This window comes from Thalassophryne amazonica, chromosome 16 (assembly GCF_902500255.1).
Source record: "Thalassophryne amazonica chromosome 16, fThaAma1.1, whole genome shotgun sequence".
NCBI classification, from domain to species: domain Eukaryota; kingdom Metazoa; phylum Chordata; class Actinopteri; order Batrachoidiformes; family Batrachoididae; genus Thalassophryne; species Thalassophryne amazonica.
Genome location: NC_047118.1, coordinates 3,922,754 through 3,948,503, shown reverse-complemented (window position 1 = coordinate 3,948,503; position 25,750 = coordinate 3,922,754).

Genomic DNA, 25,750 nt, shown 5'->3' with positions numbered 1-25,750 from the left:
CAGCCTAGAGGAAATAAGTGCATGAATTAGTTTTTCAGCATCACTCTGAGACAAGACCTTTCTAATTTTAGAGATATTGTGCAAATGCAAAAAAGCAGTCCTACATATTTGTTTAAAATATAGGCGATAGGCAAAATACGCGAAGTAGTCAGCGTTCTTTTTTACAATTATAGATGTCTTAAGGCTGTAAAACCCCTCACTACACACTTTATACAATTTTCTCAAACAGGCATTAACATTTTCTGACTTTTCTCTCCTGTGTAAACACTCAAAGTTCAAACCTTAGTAGAAAAAAAATAGAACGTTTTCCTATAAATAATTATGATGGCTTTTAGAAGTAACAAATTTAATTTTAACGATCAACCTACAAGGTTGGACATGTAAGAAATTATTAATTGTGACTCACCAGTATTTCAAAGTTCCTCTGACCGCGCCTCTTCGTCGTGGCGTCACTCTGCTGTCAGGATTGGTTGATTACTCGGGTGGTATGAAAAATATTACCCGTCCGCGAAAAGGGTGTATTGCTATTTATTCTTTAGTGTTTTATCCAATCATATTGGTGTATCATTTATAGGTATATGATAAATATATATATCACAAATAACCACCTGACTGTGTCTATTTTTGCTCTTTTCTCATTCATTAAATGTACAGTGGTCCCTTGTTTATCGCGAGAGTTACATTCTACAAATAACCCGCGATAAGCGAAATCCGCAAAGTAGTCAGCGCTATTTTTTGCAATTATTATAGATGTTTTAAGGCTGTAAAACCCCACACTACACACTTTATACACTTTTCGCAAACAGGCATTAACATTTTCTCACTTTTCTCTCCTTTGTAAACACACTCTTTTTTCTTCTGGGCGAGAAAATTATAAACAGACACACGCAGAACACAATGCGCGTGCTCTCCCTTCGCTCACTGCCTCCGGAGGTACGGATGCGGGACCCGCAAAGAATTCAAGTCCTCTCTCCGTGGCCACAGAGCTCTGTGGCTGCGGTCAACATCCGCATCAAAACAGTGAGTGTAGTCTCTGGACCTGTTGCCAGATTTGGCGCAGCTCCGCACAGCAGACAGGGGGGCGGTGTGAGTGGCCCGCTGCTGCGTTCACCCAGCCTGCAGACTCACTAAGCGCATCGGAGGCAGTGAGAGCAATCGTGGTGATGCCGACCAGTGCCGCGAGCGGCCCACCTGATAAGGACAAAGAACACAATGTGCTGTTAAAAAAAAAAAGCATGCAAAATTGCACTAAAAAAATCAGCGAAACTGCGAGGCCGCGAAAGGTGAACCGCGTTATAGCGAGGGACCACTATATTCCATGTAACTGAATTTAATTTCAGGTGGGCGTTAACCAACTTTCTTCAAAAAAAAGGGGGTGGGTGGGCTGATACTCGGCTTTGGGCCCTCCAACATGCAAATACGTTATTTTGAAATGGTTCCAAATACATGTATAACTGCTCCATATTCTTTGGTCACCACTACCATTTTCATGTATGTCAACTATCTTCTTTTAATTTTCCTCACAAGTTCTTCTTCGGTTACCGGGATCCAGCTGTCTCATGAGACAGCATAATGTAGCCCATTTGGTCACTATGAAGGTACTGTTCGACTGTTACAAAATGCCGACTGAGTATCCAGATTGTGACATACAGTATGACTTTCTGCCTATATAGCAACCAAGTATACTCAGATGTATTCCGATGTCGCCCAAGTGTTTACTTGTCCTTGCATTGCTGAGTTGGTCAAAAGGCTTTGACTGACTGATTGATCATTCTATCCAATTAACTTGCCCACTCGGTTTTCATGTTTCGGGAACTAAGTTTCTTGTAAGTAGACAATCTACATAAGTAAAATATCTGACCCAGATTACTTCCCCAGCCAAGGCTGGTACCCATTTACAGCTGGATGAACTGAGACCATGTAGATTAAGTGTCTTGTCCAATGACACAAAGAGGTAGCACGAGCTGCATTCAAACCCACATCTACCTATTGTGCAGTCCAGCTCTTTACCTACTCAACTACCTGCTCTTCATACAGGTACTGACCTTGGCTGGGGAAGTAAACTGAGTCAGACTGGTGTCCCATCCATGGGGAGTTGTAGAGTTTCATCCCCTTGATGCTGCAGAATACAGAGCTAGGTACTGGCACCAACAGGCCTCAGGGCCTAAATGGGTTCTAAGTAAAAACTGGGGTGATGGAATCGTATTTCTTTGATTGTGTTGGCGTCTCAACACCAGTAACATCCATGAGTGTGAGTGCTCATTCTCCTTTTTTTCTTTATCCAGCTCTTTTTTGTTTAGATGGCTTTACATCCATCCATGCATTTTCTATACCCGTTTACTCCAAATAAGGATCACGGGGGGGCTAAAGCGTATCCCAGTAGTCATAGGCCATAAGACAGGGTACAATCTGGACAAGACACCAGTCTCTGGCTCAACAGACAGCAGCAAATATAATTTGTTTTTGTCTGTTTTTCACTGGCACACTGAATTGAATGTAGCAGTCCTCAAATAGCCACAACAGGTGACTCCACTGATTAAAACCAAGAACAAAACCAGGATCAGATTTGTTCCAGACAACAACTAAAGCCCAAAACTTTGTCCCGCTGAACCTAAAGTGCAACAAAATAGAAACATGCTTGCACAAGCTGAGAGCAGATAGTGTGTGATGTTCTCTGGAGTTTCCAGACTGTCAGCAAATCAGTATATCAACAAAGTTCTCTTAAATTCAAAGACATTGATTCTTCAGGTAAGCTGTAAATAAAGCCAAAAGTGTTGCAATTAACAAACAATAATACCAGATAATGAGAACTACAGTAATTTTTGATATATTTTAAAGAAACATTCTTCTGGTGTATATAAGTCACTGACAAAATGAAAATGTGACATGGTGAAAAAATGGAAATTAATCTGCAGTCATGTCCGAAAACAGCTGCACACACGTTGCATCTGTACACAACTACAACCACAAAGGCACAGACCTTCAACCAGACACAGATTTGATGATTGTAATCTTAAAGCTAACCTTTGTCTGTCAATCACACTCATGCCTTGTCCATACCTATTTGTCAGGTCCAGGCATTGTTTACATTTCAGTGACGAAATACCTGCATAAACACCCAAATATATATTTCATGTATGATTTGAAATCAAGCTGGTGAACCTTTGCCGTGGCTGAACACTGATTCCCCGCCAAGCATGTTGCATCCAGCCAACCCTGTTGTCATACACACAGACTGTCAGACACACGTGCACGTTCACGAACACGACTCACCATGGACAGTGAGGGGAAAACCTGCATGTCGTCTGTGTGCACGAGCCATTTGGGTCGCATTTTAAGGAGCTTTGTTTTCTCTGGTGCAAGATCACAAACACTAAAGTGATAGCTTTGAGACTCGGAGCCCCAAACTCAAGTGCGTGAAGGAAATGTTTGGGCAAAGAAAATAAGTAAATAGGCAGAGAAAGCTGCCTGTTTGTTCAATTTCTGCTGCCTTTACCCAGAGAAAACCAAAGCGGCTTTGAAGAGACATAAAAAGATCTGTTGGGGTGGTGTTGCTGCTAAAGTGGCACAAATGCGATATCAATTTAAAGATCAATTCTGCCTCAAAAAATGTCAGTAATTGTTAAAGTTCAGAATGGAACAATGGTAAAACAAACAGAAAAATAATGGTTAATTTCTGATTTAATCTATGTCTGTGTATTATGAAACACTCTCTCCCTCACAGACCACATTCACTGTGTACCCTGCTTCACCACCTTGCTTGCATTGCATTTTTGTTTCTGCAAAATCCTTTCTGCTGGCTTGTGTGGCGGTATGAGCATTTTATTTTAGTTATACAACATAACTGTTGTGAAACACAAAAAATAACTGTCTCAAGTAATTTTTTTTTTTTTTTTTTTTTTTTGGAGGCAGTAATCTACTTTCTACTTTAGTTGTAACAAACGCATTTGGGCAAATACACAACCTTTCTGCAGTATTAAAACTGTCAGCACATCAGCAGTGCAACAAAGTTCAGCCAGTAACACAACACACATTCCTGTTTTAATTATTGTGCCACACGTACAACGTGCATTAGTGCAGCACATTGTTTGGCCATAACAATGAAGGTGCACATAAATGTTTAACCGTACTAGAATTGTAATAGTCCAAACCCGATTCAGTCAACATGCATGACCCCAGGCATTGGAAGCAGGGTGCAAAGGTTTGAGAATTTCCATGAGACAACCAAAAGAATACAACCCAGATCCAGGGTTGAAGTAAATTGTGATTTGAGTTATCTATAAGCTGTGAACTTTTTTGATTTTACTTGAGTAGATTCCTCAGTTGAGTAATTTTTTTTTTATGATAAGAATTGTACTTTTACTTGTGTGTAGATTTTCAGTATTGTATAAACCACTGAGAAATGATCTGATTCTAACTAACAAGCCTATCAACCGCTAATGCATTGATCCTGCATCTACTAACAGGACAAAAAAATAGGCAAAATATTACTGGATTTTTGATTGACCTTATCTGTTCATTTTAGAGGGTACATCAAAAATTTTAAGTGGCACATTAAATTTTGTAAGTTAAAGAAACATATATTAAGTCATTCTGGGTTCATAGCAAGTTTTGGCATTTTGCCTTTTTCACTCAGCAAATCTGATATGGACCTGCATGTTGATTTGGCACAACGTTTAGACTGGACGTCAGTTCCTGATGCAACTCCACATTACAGTGCATTCAGAAAGTATGAACAGCACTTCACTTTTTCCAGAAATTTTTATGTTACAGCTTTATACCAAAATAGATGAAATTCATTTTTTTCCCTCACAATTCTACACACAGTACCCCATAATGACAATGTGAAAAGTTTTTAAATATTTGCAAACAGGTTGTCTCGAAGGAGGAACCTCCTGCATCGAAAGCAAACTGCTTGATCACCAGTTGAGTTGTTCAAAACTTGCTGGATCTTCACCTCTTGGGATCTTAAGCAGCCCCACAGTGAATTTCTGGCAGGAAAAACATCTCCAGATGTCTCCTTTTCTGCTATAACTTAGAAAATAACCAAGATGTTTACAAGCTGCAGACTTTCTCCTGGTGTCTAATATGAGGTGTGCAGAGCAAACTTGGCTAGGGTCATGGCGGTTGGGGCTGATGGGGGGGGGGAGCACATCCATGACATCAACTAGGATTTCTGTAAAACTATTTCAGTGCAATGATGAAAATTAATCTAAGGAGTTGAGGACTGTGAGCTTAAAATGACAAATTTGTACAAATGCCAGAAAATTAGAGCTGGATGAACTTTGTTTCATTACAGAATTTTTACCGTTCTGTCTTACAGTCCAGGCTTTTGCAAAACCCCCCCAAAAAAAACAAAAAAAAAAAAAACAACTGAAGGATGATAAAGCTTTCAGTCTCAGACTTTTTATTTTCATCTTTTACTGGGGCTCTGCTCACATCCATCCATCCATCCATTTTCTTCCACTTTATCTGGAGTCGGGTCGCAGGGCAGCAGCTCAAGCAAAGCCACCCAGACCTCCTGATCCACACACACCTCCCCCAGCTCCTCCGGGGGAACCCAGAGGCATTCCCAAGCCAGCTGAGAGACGTAGTCCCTCCAGTGTGTCCTGGGTCTTCCCTGGGGCCTCCTCCCAATGGGACATGCCCAGAACACCTCTCCAGCGAGGCGTCCAGGGGGCATCCAGAAAAGATGCCCGAGCCACCTCAATTGGCTCCTTTCGATGTGGAGGAGCAGCGGCTCGACTCCGAGCTCCTCCCGAGTGACTGAGCTCCTCACCCTATCTCTAAGGGAGCGCCCAGCCACCCTGCGGAGGAAACTCATCTCACCCGCTTGTACTCGTGATCTTGTTCATTCGGGCATGAGCCAAATCTCATGACCATAGGTGAGGGTCAGAACATAGATCGATCGGTAAATTGAGAGCTTTGCCCCCCTGCTCATCTCTCTCTTCACCACGACTTCTTCATCACTGCAGACGCTGCACCGATCCATCTGTCGATCTCACTCTCCATCCATCCCTCACTCGTGAACAAGACCCCAAGATACTTAAACTCCTCCACTTGAGGCAAGGACACTCCATCTGATCACATTTGAAACAAATTTTTTTCCTCACATATCCGACACTTTTACAGCCATTCAAAACCCAAAACCCCAACATATATTTGAATTTATTTCCAAAGAATTATATTCCTGCCTTCAGACAAAATCTCTCCACTGCACAAATTTTCATTTGCACTCTTTCTCTCTCCACCTCTGCCTCTTTATCCTGCTCCGTGGTCTCGTGCACATGTGCATGCATGCCCGTGGCTCAGCGTGTGGGCGGGAGCAGCTGGAGCATCTGCAGTCGTCTCCTCTGACAGCAGCACGGCATATGGCAGGGCTCCGTGAAGGATGGGTGCTGTCACCCGGCAAAGTGCTTACCCACCAACAGGAGAGGCAAGTCGCTCCAACATCACAGAGAACAGGACGAAACAGCTGAAAATTAGCACCCCACTCATTTATTCTCCTGCCGCCACCTCGCCCCAAGAGGGACACAGCCTTAAAGAAAAGACCTACGACCGCCCGGCAAATCAAATCCAACATCTTCTTTGTGCAGAAGATAAACTAATCACCAGTTAAATGCTGGCTCATCTTCCACGTTACACGTGCTGGCAGTGAGTCTCACATCTGCACTCTCGGCAGCCCGTTGGGATCTCTCCTCTGCCCGCCGTGCACAGACACACAACGCGGCGCTATTATGTCAGTACGAGTTTTCATTTTTAAACTCAGCCCCCATATTCATTAAATAGCATGTGCACTCATGCTCATGTGGGTGTTTGTCGCATGTGTGGTAGAGTTCATATCATCCGTCACCAGGAGAGCGTGCGCACATTACGCTTGAAAATGCATACTTGAAGGTCATTTTATTAAATAAACTTAACTAAATCTCAAGTTTACTTCCCAAGTAAAGCTTACAGTATACTTCAATCAATCAATCAACTTTTTTCTTATATAGCGCCAAATCACAACAAACAGTTGCCCCAAGGCGCTCCACATTGCAAGGCAAGGCCATACAATAATTATGAAAAACCCCAACGGTCAAAACGACCCCCTATGAGCAAGCACTTGGCCACAGTGGGAAGGAAAAACTCCCTTTTAACAGGAAGAAACCTCCAGCAGAACCAGGCTCAGGGAGGGGCAGTCTTCTGCTGAGACTGGTTGGGGCTGAGGGAAAGAACCAGGAAAAAGAGATCGATCACTAATGATTAAATGCAGAGTGATGCATACGGAGCAAAAAGAGAAAGAAACAGTGCATCATGGGAACCCCCCCACAGTCTACGTCTAAAGCAACATAACCAAGGGATGGTCCAGGGTCACCCGATCCAGCCCTAACTATAAGCCTTAGCGAAAAGGAAAGTTTTAAGCCTAATCTTAAAAGTAGAGAGGGTATCTGTCTCCCTGATCTGAATTGGGAGCTGGTTCCACAGGAGAGGAGCCTGAAAGCTGAAGGCTCTGCCTCCCAATCTACTCTTACAAACCCTAGGAACTACAAGTAAGCCCGCAGTCTGAGAGCGAAGCGCTCTAATGGGGTAATATGGTACTACGAGGTCCCTAAGATAAGATGGGACCTGATTATTCAAAACCTTATAAGTAAGAAGAAGAATTTTAAATTCTATTCTAGCATTAACAGGAAGCCAATGAAGGGAGGCCAACACGGGTGAGATATGCTCTCTCCTGCTAGTCCCCGTCAGTACTCTAGCTGCAGCATTCTGAACCAACTGAAGGCTTTTTAGGGAACTTTTAGGACAACCTGATAATAATGAATTACAATAGTCCAGCCTAGAGGAAATAAATGCATGAATTAGTTTTTCAGCATCACTCTGAGACAAGACCTTTCTGATTTTAGAGATATTGCGTAAATGCAAAAAGGCAGTCCTACATATTTGTTTAATATGCGCTTTGAATGACATATCCTGATCAAAAATAACTCCAAGATTTCTCACAGTATTACTAGAGATCAGGGAAATGCCATCCAGAGTAACGATCTGGTTAGACACCATGCTTCTAAGATTTGTGGGGCCAAGTACAATAACTTCAGTTTTATCTGAGTTTAAAAGCAGGAAATTAGAGGTCATCCATGTCTTTATGTCTGTAAGACAATCCTGCAGTTTAGCTAATTGGTGTGTATCCTCTGGCTTCATGGATAGATAAAGCTGGGTATCATCTGCGTAACAATGAAAATTTAAGCAATACCGTCTAATAATACTGCCCAAGGGAAGCATGTATAAAGTGAATAAAATTGGTCCTAGCACAGAACCTTGTGGAACTCCATAATTAACTTTAGTCTGTGAAGAAGATTCCCCATTTACATGAACAAACTGTAATCTATTAGACAAATATGATTCAAACCACCGCAGCGCAGTGCCTTTAATACCTATGACATGCTCTAATCTCTGTAATAAAATTTTATGGTAAACAGTATCAAAAGCAGCACTGAGGTCCAACAGAACAAGCACAGAGATAAGTCCACTGTCCGAAGCCATAAGAAGATCATTTGTAACCTTCACTAATGCTGTTTCTGTACTATGATGAATTCTAAAACCTGACTGAAACTCTTCAAATAGACCATTCCTCTGCAGGTGATCAGTTAGCTGTTTTACAACTACCCTCTCAAGAATCTTTGAGAGAAAAGGAAGGTTGGAGATTGGCCTATAATTAGCTAAGATAGCTGGGTCAAGTGATGGCTTTTTAAGTAATGGTTTAATTACTGCCACCTTAAAGGCCTGTGGTACATAACCAACTAACAAAGATAGATTGATCATATTTAAGATTGAAGCATTAAATAATGGTAGGACTTCCTTGAGCAGCCTGGCAGGAATGGGGTCTAATAAGCATGTTGATGGTTTGGATGAAGTAACTAATGAAAATAACTCAGACAGAACAATCGGAGAGAAAGAGTCTAACCAAATACCGGCATCACTGAAAGCAGCCAAAGATAACTATACATCTTTGGGATGGTTATGAGTAATTTTTTCTCTAATAGTCAAAATTTTGTTAGCAAAGAAAGTCATGAAGTCATTACTAGTTAAAGTTAATGGAATACTCAGCTCAATAGAGCTCTGACTCTTTGTCAGCCTGGCTACAGTGCTGAAAAGAAACCTGGGGTTGTTCTTATTTTCTTCAATTAGTGATGAGTAGAAAGATGTCCTAGCTTCACGAAGGGCTTTCTTATAGAGCAACAAACTCTTTTTCCAGGCCAAGTGAAGATCTTCTAAATTAGTGAGACGCCATTTCCTCTCCAACTTACGGGTTATCTGCTTTAAGCTACGAGTTTGTGAGTTATACCACGGAGTCAGACACTTCTGATTTAAAGCTCTCTTTTTCAGAGGAGCTACAGCATCCAAAGTTGTCTTCAATGAGGATGTAAAACTATTGACAAGATACTCTATCTCCCTTACAGAGTTTAGGTAGCTACTCTGCTCTATGTTGGTATATGACATTAGAGAACATAAAGAAGGAATCATATCCTTAAACCTAGTTACAGCGCTTTCTGAAAGACTTCTAGTGTAATGAAACTTATTCCCCACTGCAGGGTAGTCCATCAGGGTAAATGTAAATGTTATTAAAAAATGATCAGACAAAAGGGAGTTTTCAGGGAATACTGTTAAGTCTTCTATTTCCATACCATAAGTCAGAACAAGATCTAAAATATGATTAAAGTGGTGGGTGGACTCATTTACTTTTTGAGCAAAGCCGATAGAGTCTAATAATAGATTAAATGCAGTGTTGAGGCTGTCATTCTCAGCATCTGTGTGGATGTTAAAATCGCCCACTATAATTATCTTATCTGAGCTAAGCACTAAGTCAGACAAAAGGTCTGAAAATTCACAGAGAAACTCACAGTAACGACCAGGTGGACGATAGATAATAACAAATAAAACTGGTTTTTGGGACTTCCAATTTGGATGGACAAGACTAAGAGACAAGCTTTCAAATGAATTAAAGCTCTGTCTAGGTTTTTGATTAATTAATAAGCTGGAATGGAAGATTGCTGCTAATCCTCCGCCCCGGCCCGTGCTACGAGCATTCTGACAGTTAGTGTGACTCGGGGGTGTTGACTCATTTAAACTAACATATTCATCCTGCTGTAACCAAGTTTCTGTTAGGCAGAATAAATCAATACGTTGATCAATTATTATATCATTTACCAACAGGGACTTAGAAGAAAGAGACCTAATGTTTAATAGACCACATTTAACTGTTTTAGTCTGTGGTGCAATTGAAGGTGCTATATTAGTTTTTCTTTTTGAATTTTTATGCTTAAATAGATTTTTGCTAGTTATTGGTGGTCTGGGAGCAGGCACCGTCTCTACGGGGATGGGGTAATGAGGGGATGGCAGGGGGAGAGAAGCTGCAGAGAGGTGTATAAGACCACAGCTCTGCCTCCTGGTCCCAACGCTAGACAGTCACAGTTTGGAGGATCCCAAAAAATTGGCCAGATTTCTCGAAATGAGAGCTGCTCCCTCTAAAGTGGGATGGATGCCGTCTCTCCTAACAAGACCAGGTTTTCCCCAGAAGCTTTGCCAATTATCAATGAAGCCCACCTCATTTTTTGGACACCACTCAGACAGCCAGCAATTCAAGGAGAACATGCGGCTAAACATGTCACTCCCGGTCTGATTGGGGAGGGGCCCAGAGAAAACTACAGAGTCCGACATTGTTTTTGCAAAGTTACACACCGATTCAATGTTAATTTTAGTGACCTCCGATTGGCGTAACCGAGTGTCATTACTGCCGACGTGAATTACAATCTTACCAAATTTACGCTTAGCCTTAGCCAGCAATTTCAAATGTCCTTCGATGTCGCCTGCTCTGGCCCCCGGAAGACAATTGACAATGGTTGCTGGTGTCGCTACTTGTAACTTTACTTTTCAAATCTTCTTGGGACTAAATTAGCCCACTTTTTAGTTCCTACAAGTATATTTGTGTATGATCAGGATTTGATACAAAGGATCCTCTGGTCACAAATTGACTTTTCTAACAATTGACTGTTGACTGATTATCCATCATGGATTTTCTAAACCCACTTACTCCAGTCAAGGGTCACGGGGGAAAGGGGGTAGCTGGAGCCTATCCAAGCAGTCATAAGGCGTGAGGCGGGGATCACCCTGGACAGGACGCCAGTCTGTCTCAGGGGCACATATCGACAAACAAACACATCCACACCCATGGCCAATTTAAAGTCTCCAGTCCACCTAACCTGAATGTCTTTGGATGTGGGAGGAAGCCGGAGCACCCAAAGAGAACCTACACAAACACGCAAGAACACGCAAACTCAACAATGACAAGCTACAGGTTGGAAACAATCCCACGACCTTCTTACTGTGAGGCAACAGTGCAAACCACTAAATATAGAAATTGTTTTGTTTTGGTTTGAATTGCTAGTATAAAGTGTTATGTGGGCCGCTGAAGAGGAGGTACTGCTGGCCCTCCACCACCAGAGGGCACCCTGCTTGGAGTGCGGGCTCCAAGCACGAGAGGGCGCCAGAACCAGAAGAAGTGACAGCTGTCATTCATCCTCTGCACCAGCTGTCACTTGTTCATCATCATCATCATCACCATAAAGGCCGGACTGCAACTCCACCTCCTCGCCGAGAAATCGACTACCGAAGAGGTAATTTTCTCTGCTGACTCATACGTTGAGTAATAATCTGAACTTCTGTTGCAGCCGTTTGGTGTGACAGCGACGGCTTCGCCTCACACCCCAAACCAGATAAGTGGATTAAACAGGAGCTGCATGAGTGTGTGATTGGAGGTGGAGGTGCTCCCTCCTAACTGTGTGCAGACTGTGGATTACTGAGTGTGCAGACTCACACTCATTCATCTTGTCTTTGCTTTCTGCCAGCAGTACCAGGGTCGACAGCCGAAGACAAAGGCCACCTGGGGACTCGGGACTTGGCAGCTCCGGTGTTCTTCAGACCATTGGTGGTGGAAGCCGTGTGGGACGCGGCTTCTCTCTCGTCGGGGGTCTTCTATCTTCGAGCCTGCCCACATGTCACCTGGTGTTAATTGACTTTGCAAATTTTGTGTATTTAGTTGTGTATTATCACAACATTAAATTGTTACTTTTTGGCTTATTCATTGTCCGTTCATTTGCGTCCCCTGTTGTGGGTCCGTGCTACAACACCTTCCCAACAATAAAGTGTCATTTAAGTATAATTTTCATTTAATTTCATTTTCATTTATTTATTTATATAGCACCAAATCACAAGGTTGCCTCAAGGTGCTTCACACAAGTAAGGTCTAACCTTACTAACCCCCAGAGCAACAGTGGTAAGGAAAAACTGCCTCTGAGGAAGAAACCTCAAGCAGACCAGACTCAAAGGGGTGTCCACAAAGTATAATCTGTTAAGTATGCATCTGATAAATACATAAGTAAACAGAAAGTACATTCACTTATTTTTTGTTCAAATTTAAATTCCTGTATTTAACCAGGAAATGTTTCATTGAGATTAAAGTCTCTTGTACAAAAGAATCGGTCATGAAATGAGCATAACAATAACTACAGCAAACATAATCCAAAGAAAAAACTTCAAAAGGTAATCTTGGCTCTACATACAGATAAAAAGCACGGAAATCTGCATAACATCATTGTCACGTGGCCTCAGAAGCACTAGGAACAGAATTTAATATTATTAATACAGCTACATATGGATAAACTGCTTTGTAAATTTGACTCAGTGTGGAATAACTAAATACAATTAAATAATAAAATGCATGAGTGTATTCTACTGTCAGACCTATACTGTGTATAAAACACGGTGAGCTTTGATTAATTGCACCGTTGGCAGGCATTTCTTTGTTGAACATATTCAGCGCAGTTATTTTTGTCTTGTCACGTTATGGATGCTGCTGACATGCGATTCAGTATTCTCAGTCAGTTTCACAGTAAGGCTGCAGTTGTAGTGTCACAACATACATTACTGAAAGAAGCTCGTCATGGTTTATACGATCACTACAGTTTGTCTGACACAACAAAGAATCACAATTTATTCCACACAGACGTATACGGATCTTTTATTCCCTGGTGCCAGATCAGTACGTAGCATCAGCTAATACTTTAGGTATCAGAATCAGTATCAGGGTTTTGTTTTTGTTTTTTAAGGAAAGGCTGATATCAGTCTATATTGCAAAGCCAATAAATCAGTGTATCACCCACTGAGATGAAGACAGATTTTGTTGTCTGTGGACAGCACTGTAAAAGAGAGTATGAAAAATAACTCACTACAGTATTTAACCTACAAATTTCAGAAAAAAAGTAAGAGGGGAAAAAGGAAACAGGTAAATTGTAATAGTGAGAAGTAAGAGTATAAGGGACGTCTGCAGGATAAGGGAACCCTGAACCCAACCTTAACCTTAAATGACAAACACACAGTCCTCGGCAGATGTTTAGCCTGGTCTGGTGGCTGGGAAATCCCAGAAAATCAGGGTCTGAAGACCTGCTGCAGCCTTCATCTGCCTTCACAACCTTTAACTCAAGCCTAACCGTAACTCCTAACCCAACGCAAAGTGTAACCCACAACCCAACCCGAACTGTAATTTCTTCCTCTTACCTTGTTTTTGAAGGAGCAGGGGTGGTGGCCAAGTGGTTAATGCGCTTGGTTTCAGTGTAGAAGGTTCCGGGTTGAAATCCCACCCCTTCCACAGTTCTCCATGTAATGTGGAGTTGCGTCAGGAAGGGCATCCGGCGTAAAACTTGTGCCAATTCAACATGCAGATCCACCTTGGATTTGCTGTGGTGACTCCGAGTGCAAACAAGGGAGCAGCCGAAGGGACTTACCTTGTTTTTGAAGGAACATCTTTTACTTTTTTCCTGTTTGTTTCCACACACCTGACGTCACAGTCAGATGGGGAGTGTCAAACTTCTCATCCAACCTAAATGTTCTCAGCAGCACCAGGTCTCTCACTATTCTGGCTAACAAAATGTGGACCTGGATCCTGCATTTTTCAGGATCAAATTTAACATTACCGCACACCTTTTCCATTCACAACAAACAATTTTTTCCCTTTAGCCAATCAAAACAGGCTTCCAGGGTGCAGATCCATACATTGTAAATGGACTGCATTTATATAACACTTTTCCATCTACATCAGACGCTCAAAGCGCTTTACACATAATGCTTCACATTCACCCCAATGTCAGGGTGCTGCCAAACAAGGCACCCACTACACACCGGGAGCAACTTGGGGATTAAGGACCTTGCCCAAGGGCCCTTAGTGATTTTCCAGTCAGGCTGGGATTTGAACTGAGGATCCTCTGGTCTCAAGCCTAACGCTTAACCACTAGACCATCACCTCCCCATTGTCAGTAAAGACTACTCTGCCTGCAGGCCAATCATGGTGTCAGAATTTACTGAAAAGCCAAAAATCCAATACATGACTTTAAAGCCTCCGGAACGCCTTCTAAGACTGTATATCCCATCGATGGGAAATTTCACTTTTTATTTGTGAGATACTGACAAGCCAAAATGAGGCAGGTGGTAGGGGGTTAAGCAATTACACCAAGACAACAGTGGTCTGATATTAGAGAAAGAGATTAATGCTGACGAGTGAAGAGAAACGGGTGATAACAAAAGAGAAGAATTCATCTGTTTTACCTGTAAGATAAGAAAAATACGTATTTGTCATCTAAAAATCTGGACCATGTTGCCTTTTGTTTTTCATACAAAATAATTTTATTTATCTTATTTCTTTTTTGTCATTAATACCCCATGTTTGATGCAACCCAGTGTGCCCACATTTCTGAAGGAGGCCTTTCCCTTAATCTCTTCCCACTCTCACTCCCCTCCTTTTAACTTTCTGTCCCTCATGCTCTGATTTGACAGCCAATGCAGCACCTTTAATGGAAGCCATCTCATTAAATACCTGCAGGTGTCCACGGGGCTTTGGCAAGAATGCAAGGAGCGACAATTCAGGCGAAACTCGGGATGAAGACAGAAGGAGATACAGAAAGAGAGCAGTGGTTGAGGTTGTTGGGGCACTTTTCAACATGACAGATACTATACAGATTCCCGGTGCTAAATTTGAATTAAGAATATCTGCGGAGGATACTAAAGAGAGCAAAGCGACCAAAGGTCAGAAGAGGAGGTTCAAAATGACAACTGCCCCTCACTTTCCATCCTATCAAAATGATGTAAAAATTCTGGAATCACCACACTGAAGCTGCATTCAGATATCTGCTTCAGAAAACCATCACAGCCATCATTATAGCAGAATTTATGTTGACTGCAGGTGACAACATGAGGTGATTTTTAAAAATATTTTTCAATGATAATGACACCGGCAAAAATTTGGGAAATTCAGCATTTTGTGCAGCGTTAAATTAAATCAGGAAACCCTGGCTCTGATTGCAGCTTAAAAAGTTCACTGTGTGAGGATGCAAATTAATTCCTTTCTGAAATATCAGACAAATTATTTACAATTACCTGTTTAAAACTGGTTGACTCTCTGCACTTAAATAATCAATCTCTCACTGTCCATCTTTCATCCTGATTAAGGATAAAAAAAATTGAAAATTAATAACTTTTGACACAACTGCCATCGCGGTGTATGTTCTGTCGACATTTCTTTGAAAACAATGGAGCATCTGGTTTTCCTTCTGCCGCTTACTGCCGACATGTGAACGTAGCTTTGGAAAACGTTCACACAGCGCTGCTATGATGTAACAGAAAACTATTTTTCTTCAAACACTTATTATTCTGTCTTTGTGAAACATACCTCAAATGCTGGCATGTACTGGAAAAATGTATTTACGATGATGTCACTGAAAATCTGTGCCTAGGCTGACTTTTATTTTCCACAAAGGAAACTGAAAATAAATCAATAAGTGAGTTGATAAAAAGTTGGACCAGCAAGCAAAATTGATGTTTGAAACAAAAGAAATCAATCCCTCATTTCCATCGCATTTATAGATCAACAGCAGACAAAAGTTACAGAATGTTACAGATTTTCATTGATCCTTACTGTCCGATTTCTTACTGTACTCTCACCAACATTGACTCAAGTGAACAGCCATTTGTTTTTTTTATTTTTCATTGTTGTTTGTTTGTTTGCTTGATTGCATTGCATCTTATTTTTACGCTGGACTCTGTTGTGCTTTTCATTGTTTGAAGTGGTGAGGCTTTTTAGGTTTCAAATCCCGCAAAACCTTGGAGAGGTCGCTGCGCTGCCAGCTCTCAGTAACATTGAGAACTGCATTGAGACGCTCTGATCACGCTGCACTCGGACAACACCATTAACATTGCATTTTTATATTATTTTTATATTGTGCCTAAAACTCTTGTGAATATATTCTCTGGGTTTATAGATGTTGTTATTGCATTTATTTTATGTAAACATGTGAGAATCACAGTCTGTCTCTCTGTTATTTTCAGTGGGAGCTGCTGTGAGCTACAATCGCTTCTTGATCATGTCGTTCTGGAGGAAAGTGAAGTTTGCTCTTTAATGTCTTGATTATTGTTCTTTACAACACTGTTTGTCCTCTTTGTTCCAGACTAATATATATAATATGTCTGAAAGTCAGTTGTGTTTATTAAATTCCACGCAAATTAAACGTAGCAGACACGGATTTTTTGTTATAATTGTTTTAGCAAGTTTTCAGGGTATCATGCAGCAGTCTCTTATTAACGTGATGAAAAGCATAAAAAAATGACATTTTTGTAGAATAATATTCATTTAAAATTGTCATCGTATGGATTCTCTATGTTGTTTATTCATGGTCTCTACATCTAGGACAGACATTTTGCTCCCTTGCTTGCCTCTACTGGTGGTTGGCTCTCACTGCGGTATTGTATCACTTCCTGTTCCGGAGCACAGCGGTGTTTTTCTGTATCTGTTAGCTGTTTAATCTGCGCAGTTTGTTGGGAAGGTGTCGTAACACGGACCCACAACAGGGGGCGCAAGTGAACGGACAATGGATAAGAAAAGGAGTAACAATTTAATGTTGCGAAAGTACACAACGGAATACAAACAGAAATAACAGGTGCCAATTGTATACAAGAGGACAGTGGGCAGGCTCGAAGATAGGAGACCTCTGATGAACGAGGAGCCGGGGCCCACACCGCTTCCACCACCAACGGCCTGAAGAACACCGGAGCCGCCAAGTCCTGAATCCCCAGGTGGTCTCTGTCCTCCGTTGTCGGCCCTGGTACTGCTGGCAAAGAAGAAACAGAAGGAGGTGAGTGTGAGTCCTCACACCCAGCAACCTTTACACTCAAAGTCTCTGGGAGGGAAAACCTCCACCTCCAGATACGTTTCTTTCGTGCAGCTCCTGTTGGTCCCTCTTCTGGATCACCACAGGAATGCGGCTGCACACAGAACAAAGTTTTAGACAATCGATAAGTCAGCAGAGAAATTACCTTTGTGGTAGATGATTTCTCGGTGAGGAGGTGGAGTTGTGATCCGCTTCTTGTAAGGAGGTTAATGAGAGACAGCTGGTGAGGTTGACAGGTGACAGCTGTCACTTCCAATAGCTCTGGCGCCCTCTCATGCTTGAAGCCCGCACTCCAAGCAGGGCGCCGACTGGTGGTGGTGGGCCAGCAGTACCTCCTCTTCAGCGGCCCACATAACACAGTTAGATTGATCTAGTTATCTAGATTACGATTTGTTTCCCAGTGTAATCTTTACGTGCCTTAACTAAAGCACTCCTTCTGCTGAATCACCTCTAAATTATTTACACATTATTCACTTTGTGTGTTTTTAGGAATCTGCTAGCTTAGCGTAGCTACTAGCTCTTAGCCGATTTAGCATGGCGGCTTCTCCTGTCTCTCCCGCACTTTTCTGCTCTGGGTGTGAAATGTTTAGTTATTCCTCGGCCTCCTTTAGCAGTAATGGTACTTGTAATAAGTGTAGCTTATTCTTAGCTTTGGAGGCCAGGCTGGGCGAATTGGAGACTCGGCTCCGCACCGTGGAAAATTCTACAGCTAGCCAGGCCCCTGTAGTCGGTGCGGACCAAGGTAGCTTAGCCGCCGTTAGTTCCCCCCTGGCAGATCCCGAGCAGCCGGGAAAGCAGGCCGACTGGGTGACTGTGAGGAGGAAGCGTTGCCCTAAACAGAAGCCCCGTGTACACCGCCAACCCATTCACATCTCTAACCGTTTTTCCCCACTCGACGACACACCCGCCGAGGATCAAACTCTGGTTATTGGCGACTCTGTTTTGCGAAATGTGAAGTTAGCGACACCAGCAACCATAGTCAATTGTCTTCCGGGGGCCAGAGCAGGCGACATTGAAGGAAATTTGAAACTGCTGGCTAAGGCTAAGCGTAAATTTGGTAAGATTGTAATTCACGTCGGCAGTAATGACACCCGGTTACGCCAATCGGAGGTCACTAAAATTAACATTAAATCGGTGTGTAACTTTGCAAAAACAATGTCGGACTCTGTAGTTTTCTCTGGGCCCCTCCCCAATCGGACCGGGAGTGACATGTTTAGCCGCATGTTCTCCTTGAATTGCTGGCTGTCTGAGTGGTGTCCAAAAAATGAGGTGGGCTTCATAGATAATTGGCAAAGCTTCTGGGGAAAACCTGGTCTTGTTAGGAGAGACGGCATCCATCCCACTTTGGATGGAGCAGCTCTCATTTCTAGAAATCTGGCCAATTTTCTTAAATCCTCCAAACCGTGACTATCCAGGGTTGGGACCAGGAAGCAGAGTTGTAGTCTTACACACCTCTCTGCAGCTTCTCTCCCCCTGCCATCCCCTCATTACCCCATCCCCGTAGAGACGGTGCCTGCTCCCAGACTACCAATAACCAGCAAAAATCTATTTAAGCATAAAAATTCAAAAAGAAAAAATAATATAGCACCTTCAACTGCACCACAGACTAAAACAGTTAAATGTGGTCTATTAAACATTAGGTCTCTCTCTTCTAAGTCCCTGTTGGTAAATTATATAATAATTGATCAACATATTGATTTATTCTGCCTTACAGAAACCTGGTTACAGCAGGATGAATATGTTAGTTTAAATGAGTCAACACCCCCGAGTCACACTAACTGTCAGAATGCTTGTAGCACGGGCCGGGGTGGAGGATTAGCAGCAATCTTCCATTCCAGCTTATTAATTAATCAAAAACCCAGACAGAGCTTTAATTCATTTGAAAGCTTGTCTCTTAGTCTTGTCCATCCAAATTGGAAGTCCCAAAAACCAGTTTTATTTGTTATTATCTATCGTCCACCTGGTCGTTACTGTGAGTTTCTCTGTGAATTTTCAGACCTTTTGTCTGACTTAGTGCTTAGCTCAGATAAGATAATTATAGTAGGCGATTTTAACATCCACACAGATGCTGAGAATGACAGCCTCAACACTGCATTTAATCTATTATTAGACTCTATTGGCTTTGCTCAAAAAGTAAATGAGTCCACCCACCACTTTAATCATATCTTAGATCTTGTTCTGACTTATGGTATGGAAATAGAAGACTTAACAGTATTCCCTGAAAACTCCCTTCTGTCTGATCATTTCTTAATAACATTTACATTTACTCTGATGGACTACCCAGCAGTGGGGAATAAGTTTCATTACACTAGAAGTCTTTCAGAAAGCGCTGTAACTAGGTTTAAGGATATGATTCCTTCTTTATGTTCTCTAATGCCATATACCAACACAGTGCAGAGTAGCTACCTAAACTCTGTAAGTGAGATAGAGTATCTCGTCAATAGTTTTACATCCTCATTGAAGACAACTTTGGATGCTGTAGCTCCTCTAAAAAAGAGAGCCTTAAATCAGAAGTGCCTGACTCCGTGGTATAACTCACAAACTCGTAGCTTAAAGCAGATAACCCGTAAGTTGGAGAGGAAATGGCGTCTCACTAATTTAGAAGATCTTCACTTAGCCTGGAAAAAGAGTCTGTTGCTCTATAAAAAAAGCCCTCCGTAAAGCTAGGACATCTTTCTACTCATCACTAATTGAAGAAAATAAGAACAACCCCAGGTTTCTTTTCAGCACTGTAGCCAGGCTGACAAAGAGTCAGAGCTCTATTGAGCTCAGTATTCCATTAACTTTAACTAGTAATGACTTCATGACTTTCTTTGCTAACAAAATTTTAACTATTAGAGAAAAAATTACTCATAACCATCCCAAAGACGTATCGTTATCTTTGGCTGCTTTCAGTGATGCCGGTATTTGGTTAGACTCTTTCTCTCCGATTGTTCTGTCTGAGTTATTTTCATTAGTTACTTCATCCAAACCATCAACATGTTTATTAGACCCCATTCCTACCAAGCTGCTCAAGGAAGCCCTACCATTATTTAATGCTTTGATCTTAAATATGATCAATCTATCTTTGTTAGTTGGCTATGTACCACAGGCTTTTAAGGTGGCAGTAATTAAACCATTACTTAAAAAGCCATCACTTGACCCAGCTATCTTAGCTAACTATAGGCCAATCTCCAACCTTCCTTTTCTCTCAAAAATTCTTGAAAGGGTAGTTGTAAAACAGCTAACTGATCATCTGCAGAGGAATGGTCTATTTGAAGAGTTTCAGTCAGGTTTTAGAATTCATCATAGTACAGAAACAGCATTAGTGAAGGTTACAAATGATCTTCTTATGGCCTCGGACAGTGGACTCATCTCTGTGCTTGTTCTGTTAGACCTCAGTGCTGCTTTTGATACTGTTGACCATAAAATTTTATTACAGAGATTAGAGCATGCCATAGGTATTAAAGGCACTGCGCTGCGGTGGTTTGAATCATATTTGTCTAATAGATTACAATTTGTTCATGTAAATGGGGAATCTTCTTCACAGACTAAAGTTAATTATGGAGTTCCACAAGGTTCTGTGCTAGGACCAATTTTATTCACTTTATACATGCTTCCCTTAGGCAGTATTATTAGACGGTATTGCTTAAATTTTCATTGTTACGCAGATGATACCCAGCTTTATCTATCCATGAAGCCAGAGGACACACACCAATTAGCTAAACTGCAGGATTGTCTTACAGACATAAAGACATGGATGACCTCTAATTTCCTGCTTTTAAACTCAGATAAAACTGAAGTTATTGTACTTGGCCCCACAAATCTTAGAAACATGGTGTCTAACCAGATCCTTACTCTGGATGGCATTACCCTGACCTCTAGTAATACTGTGAGAAATCTTGGAGTCATTTTTGATCAGGATATGTCATTCAATGCGCATATTAAACAAATATGTAGGACTGCTTTTTTGCATTTACGCAATATCTCTAAAATCAGAAAGGTCTTGTCTCAGAGTGATGCTGAAAAACTAATTCATGCATTTATTTCCTCTAGGCTGGACTATTGTAATTCATTATTATCAGGTTGTCCTAAAAGTTCCCTAAAAAGCCTTCAGTTAATTCAAAATGCTGCAGCTAGAGTACTGACGGGGACTAGAAGGAGAGAGCATATCTCACCCATATTGGCCTCTCTTCATTGGCTTCCTGTTAATTCTAGAATAGAATTTAAAATTCTTCTTCTTACTTATAAGGTTTTGAATAATCAGGTCCCATCTTATCTTAGGGACCTCGTAGTACCATATCACCCCAATAGAGCGCTTCGCTCTCAGACTGCAGGCTTACTTGTAGTTCCTAGGGTTTGTAAGAGTAGAATGGGAGGCAGAGCCTTCAGCTTTCAGGCTCCTCTCCTGTGGAACCAGCTCCCAATTCAGATCAGGGAGACAGACACCCTCTCTACTTTTAAGATTAGGCTTAAAACTTTCCTTTTTGCTAAAGCTTATAGTTAGGGCTGGATCAGGTGACCCTGAACCATCCCTTAGTTATGCTGCTATAGACGTAGACTGCTGGGGGGTTCCCATGATGCACTGTTTCTTTCTCTTTTTGCTCTGTATGCACCACTCTGCATTTAATCATTAGTGATCGATCTCTGCTCCCCTCCACAGCATGTCTTTTTCCTGGTTCTCTCCCTCAGCCCCAACCAGTCCCAGCAGAAGACTGCCCCTCCCTGAGCCTGGTTCTGCTGGAGGTTTCTTCCTGTTAAAAGGGAGTTTTTACTTCCCACGATAGCCAAGTGCTTGCTCACAGGGGGTCGTTTTGACCGTTGGGGTTTTACATAATTATTGTATGGCCTTGCCTTACAATATAAAGCGCCTTGGGGCAACTGTTTGTTGTGATTTGGCGCTATATAAAAAAAAAAATTGATTGATTGATTGATTGTTTTGACTGCAGCGACTCTCTGGCATGCAAGGGATTATGGGATACATGAAAACCCTGAATCCTCTTGATGGGTCAGTGTTCCCTTTCAAATAATCGAGTCCAACTTAAGGTCTGTAAAGCACACACTCCTTTGTAGTTGACAGTATTGTTCCAGAAATGGAAATCAGAAGAGGTGATTCCATAATTTTTTTTTCCTGTACTTGATCTTCTGGGGGGTGCCATTAATTAGTTGGAGGTATGTTTCCTGGATCTGGGACCTTCAGCTGTGTCACGTGTGATTTATTTATTTGCTCTGCAGGTGGTGATTCCCTAATGTTTCCAAGGAGTTGTCGAGAGTATCACAAATAAAAAGTGGCTATAAAAAGGGATTTAAGGATGGAAATGTTGGTGGAGGTCATGAGGATGAGCAGGGTGGAGACAAGGGAAGTGGAACAGAGACTTGACAGTGTTTTCAGTGGAAAAGTGGTCAGTGAGAAAGAGGAGGAAGGAATAAGAGATTAAAAATAAAAATGGAAGGGAGGAATAAGTTTGAAAGAGAGATAAGAGGGAGAGAAATAAGAGAGAGATGATGAGAGAAGAGGGAGAGGGAGTTGGGCTCTGGGGCCAAGGGGGCTTCTCAGAAGCAAGATGAGACCATCTGGACGAAAGTGGAGCCAGGTATCAGACAGGCAACGCGATGCTACACTTCCACACGGAAAAGGATCAGGAGGAGAGATTCAAGTGCACAATCTAACAGACACGTGCCACAACACGCCATCACCACCTCGCCTGCTCACATTACCAATCTCGTGTTTTAGAATCCTACTCGTTTCACACAAAGTACAACTTTCAAACTGGATTTGATTTAATTCTATCTTCATCCTGCTGCTTTGTATTATTATCTCAGATGATCTCATGGGTCATCCGGGGTCTTCCTACTTAATGCTGGAATTCCAAAAAATATCAAGAGCCGAGCTGGTCCACCTATGTTGTTATAGCCAAGTAGCAAAGCGATGCTACATTGTGCGAGTTCTTCCTGTCCTTTCTGAGGTGCTGCTTTATGTGCATACTGTAAATAAAATTATTTAAGTCTGATTCTTGGTCAATTTCACACATTTCACAACAAAAAAAGTCCATATTTTCTTCCAAAAATGTAAAATTTCAGAATTCTGCTGCAATACTTTTAGCTTATCAGTCCAGATCAGCGACAACTCAATTGTGTGCCAACAACAATGCAAATTCCACGTACAACACATGACGTTGTTGTTCCTAAATTTATGTCATCCAAAAAATATATATAAAATAAAGTGATGCCATGTGGTTTTTGTAACCATGAACGGCCACTATGTGTTGAAAAATACAAGGTGAGATATTTGTTTTTAAATTTGTTGTGATGTAGCATATGTCACATCCCACAAAAACAGGAATGGCTGATATATCACAATTTATATTAGAGGCTGAAATGGTACAAGAGGCCAAGTGAAGACATGAAGCATTTTGTCCCATTTATCAAAAGGACAACACTTTGATTTCCACAAACCAAATTTCTTAAGGGCCCTGACACTTGCATGACTTTGATGCACACAATATCTCATGCAGGAGAGTAAACTCCTCGTTAATGGGTGTAGACTGAACGTGAGAGGGGCAGCGGTGCACGGCAATTGTGCAAAGAGAATTTTGAAATGTTCAAAAAATCTTTCATGCATAAATGTCATGCAACAAACGTGAAGTGGTAGTGAACATTGCACGATCTATTCACCATCACTACGTGCAGCTCGTCAAGTCGAGTAAAGAAGTGAAAAGTGTAAGTGGTTTAGCCGCATCAGAGCACAGCTAGTCTGCACAATTATAACGTGATGTTAAATCTATCACAAACATAGTTTTACAGCTGCACACAAGAAGGAAAGAACATGCAACTGTTTACCAAGCCATGACAATGTAAACATGGCAAATAATTACCTTTTTAGATGGCTCCAAATGCTTTCTCCACCTCGTTCAGTGCACATGGGCAAGAAGAGCAGCAGCTGGAACAGCCTTCTGTGATTCTGGAAGCGATTAGAGGCGTTTTCAACAGCTAACTTGGAAAGAAAATGATTAATCCACTACAAAATAATTATTTTATATACGTAGCATCCAGTGCACAAAGCACAGCATCCAGCTGGGAACACAGTGAATGGGATCGTCACGGCGACGTGCGTGCAAGTGCACGGATCAAAGTCGTGCAAGTGTCAGGGCACATTTACATTTCAATTATTTTAGGACAGTAGACAGTATTTGATTTTTGCTGTTATTTGATGTGCAGATATTTTCAAAGTCATTTACTGATACTATATATAAATATTGGGATGGCTGGGTGGGGGTGGGGGGGTTCAATCTAATTGAAGAAAACTATCAAAAAATAAATGCTAGTTTAACTCAAAACTTCTAACTGATCTCCACAGTATTTTTCTCTTTTATTTTTATTAGATACAACACTGTGAAAATACAGTCATTATCTATAAGTTAATAAACCAACTTTTATTTTAGGTCATACACTTATAATGACAAATTACTTTTTTTTCTTTTACATAACTATTACTACATTTTGACATTATTATTGTTTTCCCTCACTTTCTTAAATTATGTACATATTTACGGTATTTTTTCAGTCATGCAAGAGCAGTGGCGGCTGGCCCATAGGGGGCGCTCGGGCGCTGCCCTCCTAGATGTGGAGGGGAAAAGTCATAATACATATACTCAACAAAAATATAAATGCAACACTTTTGGTTTTGCTCCCATTTTGTACGAGATGAACTCAAAGATCTAAAACTTTTTCCACATACACAATATCACCATTTCCCTCAAATATTGTTCACAAACCAGTCTAAATCTGTGATAGTGAGCACTTCTCCTTTGCTGAGATAATCCATCCCACCTCACAGGTGTGCCATATCAAGATGCTGATTAGACACCATGATTAGTGCACAGGTGTGCCTTAGACTGCCCACAGTAAAAGGCCACTCTGAAAGGTGCAGTTTTGTTTTATTGGGGGGGGATACCAGTCAGTATCTGGTGTGACCACCATTTGCCTCTCTCTCTCTCTCTCTCTCTCTCTCTCTCTCTCTCTCTCGCTCACACACACACACACACACACACACACACAAACATTCTCTCTCTCTCTCTCTCTTTCTCTCACACACACACACAAACATTCTCTCTCTCTCTCACACACACACACACACACACAAACATTCTCTCTCTCACACACACACACACACACACACAAACATTCTCTCTCTCTCTCTCTCACACACACACACACACAAACATTCTCTCTCTTTCTCTCTCTCTCACACACACACACGCAAACATTCTCTCTCTCTCTCACACACACACACAAACATTCTCTCTCTCTCTCTCTCTCTCTCTCACACACACACACACACATTCTCTCTCTCTCTCTCTCTCTCTCTCACCACACACACACACACACAAACATTCTCTCTCTCTCTCTCACACACACACACACACAAACATTCTCTCTCTCTCTCTCTCTCTCACACACACACCGCAAACATTCTCTCTCTCTCACACAACACACACACACAAAACATTCCTCTCTCT